Source organism: Mauremys mutica, chromosome 6 (assembly GCF_020497125.1).
Source record: "Mauremys mutica isolate MM-2020 ecotype Southern chromosome 6, ASM2049712v1, whole genome shotgun sequence".
Taxonomy (NCBI): Eukaryota; Metazoa; Chordata; order Testudines; family Geoemydidae; genus Mauremys; species Mauremys mutica.
The window spans coordinates 132,129,898-132,136,322 of record NC_059077.1 but is presented as its reverse complement, the minus strand read 5'-3'; positions in this window follow the sequence as shown (position 1 = coordinate 132,136,322).

Genomic DNA, 6,425 nt, shown 5'->3' with positions numbered 1-6,425 from the left:
CTCATGGCAGGACCAACACCAACTAAATCATCCCAGCCAGGGCTTTGTCGAGCTGGGCCTTAAAAACCTCTAAGGATGGAGATTCCACCACCTCCCTAGGGAACCCATTCCAGTGCTTCACCACCCTCCTAGTGAAATAGTGTTTCCTAATATCCAACCTAGACCTCCCCCACTGCAACTTGAGATCATAGCTCCTTGTTCTGTCATCTGCCACCACTGAGAACAGCCAAGCTCCATTCTCCTTGGAACCTCCCTTCAGGTAGTTGAAGGCTGCTATCAAATCCCGCCTCACTCTTCTCTTCTGTAAACTAAATAAGCCCAGTTCCCTCAGCCTCTCCTCATACATCATGTGCCTCAGCCCCCTAATGATTTTCCTTGCCCTCTGCTGGACTCTCTCCAATTTTTCCACATCCTTTCTGTAGTGGGGGGCCCAAAACGGGACACAATACTCCAGATTTGGCCTCATCAGTGTTGAATAGAGGGGAAAAAATCACCTCCCTCGAGCTGCCGGCAATGCTCCTACTAATGCAGCCCAATATGCCGTTAGCCTTCTTGGCAACAAGGGCACACTGAGAAGCTTGATGTGAGTTAGCATCCACTGTAATCCTCACGTCACTTTCTGCAGAACTGCCGCTTAGCCAGTCGGTCTCCAGTCTTTAGCAGTGCATGGGATTCTTCCGTCCTAAGTGCAGGACTCTGCACTTGTCCTTCTTGAACCTCATCAGATTTCTTTTGGCCCAATCCTGTAATTTGTGTAGGTCACTCTGGACCCTATCCCTACCCTCCAGCATATCTACCCCTCCCTCCAGCTTAGGGTCATGTGCGAACTTGCTGAGGGTGCAATCCATCCCATCATCCAGATCATTTATGAAGATGTTGAATAAATCGGCCCCAGGACTAACCCAGCGGGGGAGGGGGTGGAGGAGAGGAGGCACACGGTGAGCAGCAGGGACCCCAGAGACGGGGGTGCAGTGGAGGAGAGGGGGAACTCAGCCAGGCAGCAGTGGGCGATGGGGGTTAGGAGAAGTGGGGAAGCAGATACAGGAAGAGATGGAGCACAGGCTGGGCACTGGGGCCCAGGCATCCGGGGCCTGGTTGGTGGCAGCTGTGCCAGGGGAGGCTTCCCCCACTATTATACCCACCGCCTGTGCTTCCACTGAGGGATCTCTGGAGTCTCAATGTTCCCCGGAGCTCGCCTTCCCTGACAGGCCTGAGCAACCAGAGCTTGTCACTAGACCACTCCCAGCCTCCCCGCGGGGAGCGTATGGACCCAAACAGGCTGGAGACAAGTTATCGCAGAAATCACTGGGGACTCGGGGAGCATCTTCAGCTGTGGAGGGTGACACGCCCCACAGGAGCTGAATTTCTGACTCGGGGCTGAGCAGTGCAGGGTGGATGCGCAGCACAGCTGTGAGGCTGTCTGCTGCGATCGATGCACCAGGGTCGATTTAGTGGGGGTCTAGTGAAGACCCACTAAATTGACAGCAGAGCGCTCTCCGGGCGACTCTGGGACTACACCGGGAACGACAGGAGTAAGGTAAGTCTCCCGTCGGCCCAGCACAGCGTAGACACAGCAGTAAGTCGACCTAAGCTACGTCGAATCCAGCTGTGTTAGTCATGTGGCTGGAGCAGCATCAGTTAGGACGACTTACTGCGGTAGGAAGGACACAGCCTGAGGCCTGAGTCTCCACTGCAGCCTGGATGCTCAAACCCCGGCCTGGCAACACAAGTCACCAAGCCCAGGCCACACAGAGACAGGCTCAGTGTGCAGTGTGGACACCCCCTCAGACAAGCCCAGGAGTGTCACATGAGGAAATCAGCCCTTTCGTTGGACTTGCTGGTAGAAGAGCCCAGTGATGTTGCAGCTCCCCGAGCGTCAGTGACAAACGCAGCGCTCCAGCAACTGAGCTCTAGGGCTCGCTGCTGAAAGAAAAGCTTCACAAGTGACAAAGGGCAAAGGGAAGTGCTGGTCTTTGGCCAAGGGCAGGGAGCCCCACCCTCCAACAAGGACCATTTCCCTCGTTGTCTGTCTGTGCTGGGGCAGGAGCAATAACACGGCCTCCTGCTTTTGCTATTGCAGAGAGTCGGTTATGACGGTCTCCTCAAACCCAGGGTGCGAAACAGGCCTCAGAGCTGACTGGGTGTAAAGAAGAACTACGCAGCTAGACTGAGCCAGCTGGGAATTCAGATGTGCCCCTTTCCTGGCGGGATGGACTGACCTGTGAGGGGCTGGAACCAGAGCTACCAATGTTTAACTTGCACTCGTTCAGCGTCTTTCCTCCGAGTGCCGTCACTGTAGGCTAAATACTCCAGCCCCGGGCTCCCAGCCAGCTCTGGGCCTGACAAGCTTTCCCTGGGATTGGATTCTGTACAGCAGGGGTGCAGGGAACCAGCAGGTGCATCTGACTCCTTGGTGAGGTTTTGCGTGCAAGGTGTGCTTGAGTCTTTGTGTGTTGGAAGCAATGAGTGTGGCACTTGCACTGAACCGACAGTGTCTGTGTCCTTTCCTGCTAGCTGCACAGGGGTTTGATGTTGCTGCTTTCAATCCTCCAGCTCTGCCGGGATAAGGAACAATTCAGGCCGTTACTGAACTGAAGGAGGGAGATGATTTTCTGACAGGGAGGGACGGCTCCTCTTAAAGGTGTTTGGCAGGCAGCCTCCTTCCCAGGTCTGTCCTGACAACACCCAGTTGAAAAGGGCCCCTCCCCAGCCCTCCTCAGCCCGATGAAAAGGAGCGAGTGAGTGAGTGTGGGGGAGAGCGAGCGACGGAGGGAGATGGATTGAGCGGGCCGGGACCTCTGCGAAGGGGCGGGATGAGGGTGTTCAGTTTTGTTGGGTCAGAAAGTTGGCAACCTCAGATCCAGGCTGGCCAGGGGCAGGACATCATCTTTGAGGGGAGGGGTGGGTGTGGCAGTGACATCACAAAGGCCTTTTGCAGGACCGCGGCCTATTGGGCAAAGGTGGTGGGGAGGGGGTGACCTCACAGAGAGACCCCGACATCAGCCGGGCAGGACAGAGGTGCAGGGCCAGGCCAGTCTCTGAGACCCCCTCCCCGGCTTTGCTGCCGCAAGTCTCCTTCGCGAGGTCTCTCCTCGAGGGCTGAGAGAGAATTAGGATTCACGGCTGTGAGCATGAGGAGGAACCTCTGTGGAGTTTTCTCCTTTCCTGCCACTGACTGTGCTTAAAAAAAACTTCCCTTTGACAAGGTAAGAGGCTCAGAGAGGTTTGGAACCTGTTCAGTCTGATCCACCTGGCGCAGGCAGCGTTCTAGGCACAGACAACACTGGCTTCCGGTGGCAGAATTTGATTTTCCTACCTAGGGTTTGATGGTTAGAATCCCTGGGGACATGGGGGTTTGTCCTTTTTGGTTTCCCTTTTCCTCTTTCCTCCCTCCTTTCTCCTCTTCTCTTGCTTCTTTCCCCTCTTTTCCCAGATTCCCTCCCTCTACCAAGGAGGGGTGTGTGGAGTGTGGGCGGGGGAGGAGGTTGCTCTCATTGCAGGAGATCCGGAGGCCTTAAGGGGAAGGTAGCTTGTCAAACAAACAGAATTCCATTCCTTTGTCCCTGCACTTATTCCTGGGTTAAAAATAGCTAAGCTCAAAAAAGCAATAGTAAATATTTCTGCAAAGCTTAAGAAAACAGCTACTGCATCAATAAATGCTTTCCAAAAGTTGCAACAAAAAATTAATAAAATAGCAAAAATAGCTTTACAAAATAAACATGTGCTAAATGCCATAAATGCTAAAATAAAAAGGGCTTGCGCTTGCATAAAAAAAATATTGTTTTTATGTTAATCATTCTGGCCTAATTAAAAAAAATTTACAAGCTATTAAAAATGCTGCTGTTGTATTTCATGCTGTATCTCTTAATCACACATTTAGTTTTAAAAACCTCCTCCCAAACCTTGGGTCATGGTTTATGGGGCTCTTCCAAACAATTGTTAAATAAATTATTTTCCTCCTTTTCTTTTTATATGTTATTTAAATAATAATTCAATGTGCAAAATATCTGTATAATGCTATAACCAAAAGCTCTGCTGTCCAAAAAAACCCCCAGCTCCTTTCCCTCCAATTAAACCGCAAATTGCGTAACGGGCCTGACAATGTGGGCTTGTCAGGCCCGAAGCGGGGACTGTAAAAGTTACTGGTGACCCCTCTTAATAACTAGCAGGCAGCCAGTAAAAAAAAGCAAAAGCCTCACGTACACAGTAACCTGAACTTTTAAACTGTCTTTCCTCCTCTGCCTTGAAGCAGAAGGAACTAGCTCCAAACTGGTTTTCACTAACCAAATAACGGTTTCACGGGGTCTGGCAACCACCAATGAAGTGTTAACACGGCATGGTCTTTGTCTGAAAGTGTATAAAAAGTTTCTGAAATTTGTATGAAGCAGAGTTCTTTGTACCTGAGTACAGAACTCTCCTTTTTTCTGCAGAATAAAGCAATCTTTCCTTATCCCTGTCAGGCTGTTATTGGCTCTCAGCTAAACGGACCCAATATTTCGGTAACATCACCAAGAGGTGGGGCTGGATCTGAGGGTGATCCCCTCTGATGGTGACCTGGGCCGTCCTTTGGCACATCTGGGGAGACCCCTCAGCCTCTCGCCCCTCAGAGTCTCAATGCTGATTGGCCGAGCAGGGGGCTATCGACAGTGAGGAGACTCAGGTGCTTCTGGTCTTTTTTCAAATCAGGCAAAGAAGTCACAACCAAGCCAATGTACGGGCTTAATCTTGCTGCTTCTCTCCATTAATTGTCTCTTGGCAGGTCATGATTTCCTCTAATGTTCTAGGTTTTCTAAAATACTTGCTGAATAATTACAATGAACCACTGTTGGTCTGTAGCTCACTTGAGAGCACTTTATTCTGATCAATCAATGTATGAAATTCAAGATGTGACAGGTAGGTTGAAAGTCAGGAGCAGTGTTTCCTCTAATTTGTTATGTCCCCATGTGCAGAAGGAATTGTGTTGTGTGGACCAATATGGAGGTGAAGTGTGACACCTTTCCTGTATATTGGTGCACAAAACAAAATTCATTCTGCACATGGACAGTGTGTGGCAGGGGTCAGGCTGAAGGGTTCGGAGTGTGGAGGGGGCTCAGGTGGGGCAGAGGTTGGGGTGCAAGGGGTGGTGAGGGTCCGGCTTGGGGAGCACGCTCTGGAGTGGGGCTAGGGATGAGGGTCTCGGGGTTAGGGCAGAGGGTGGGGGTGCAGGGGTGTGAGAGATCTGGCAGGGGGTGCGGGCTCTGGGGTGGGGCTGGGAATGAGGGGTTTGGGGTGCAGGTTGCCCCAGGGAGAGAGGACTCCCCCCCAGCTCTCTCTCCCCACAGCAGATCAGGGCCAGGTGAGAGATCACCTCTCTCCTGGCCACAGCAGCTCCGGTGGGGCTGGGCTGGGTCGGGTTGGGGCAGGGGGAGGGAACAGGATTTATTTTTCCTAAGTCAAAAGCGGGAAGGGAAGAAGTTATGCATCAGTGTTTACCTCATAAACTTAAGTCCTGTCTAATCTGCAAGACGGTCTGGGAATAAGACACTATGTCATGTGGTGACATCACAAGAGCAGAGGGTGTGAGAACTGCAGCAACTGAGAGGGCAGGGGATTTAGAGTCAGATTGTTTCAAATGCTGACATTTAACAGCAACGCTTAGCTAACACAATGGAGAAAGGAATTCTCTGCTAAAGATTCAACCTGCCCCTTTGGCCAACTCCACCCCTTCCCTGACTGGAGTGTGCTCAGAACAGCCCCCCACACACCTGCCACAAGCCCACAGCTGGGCGCCCAGCACAAAGCAAGGGAGGGGGTTGCTTGGCTTGTTTTACTTTTTACTTTGCCAAAGGATTTTTAAAAAGCATTTTCTGCCCCTGTTCCCCATGGTGAGGAAGCGGATGGTTGTGGGGAAGGGGATCTGCGAGTGGTGGAGTCGGGAACTTGGGGCGAGGCAGAGGAAGGGGAGTGTGTGTGGGGGAAGGGGCAGTCGGGGTGAAGGGAGGCTAAAGGGGGTCAGGTCAGGCAGCTGGGTGAGGGGTTTGGGGGGAGGCTGAAGGGGGCAGTTGGACGTAGGGGGGAGACTGAAAGGGCAGCTGGGGAGGAGCCTGGGGGGCAGGGGAAAGCTGAGGGGGACAATGAGGGGAAGGGGACCGGGGCAGTTGTGGGAGGCAGAAGGGGGCGATGGGGGCAGTTGGGGGAGGCTGAAGAGGGTGATGGGGGCAGTTGTGGGAGGCTGAAGGGGGCGATGGGGGCAGTTGTGGGAGGCTGAAGGGGGTGATGGGGGAAGTTGGGGGAGGCTGAAGAGGGTGATGGGGGAAGTTGGGGGAGGCTGAAGGGGGCGATGGGGGCAGTTGGGGGAGGCTGAAGGGGGTGATGGGGGAAGTTGGGGGAGGCTGAAGAGGGTGATGGGGGCAGTTGTGGGAGGCTGAAGGGGGTGATGGGGGCAG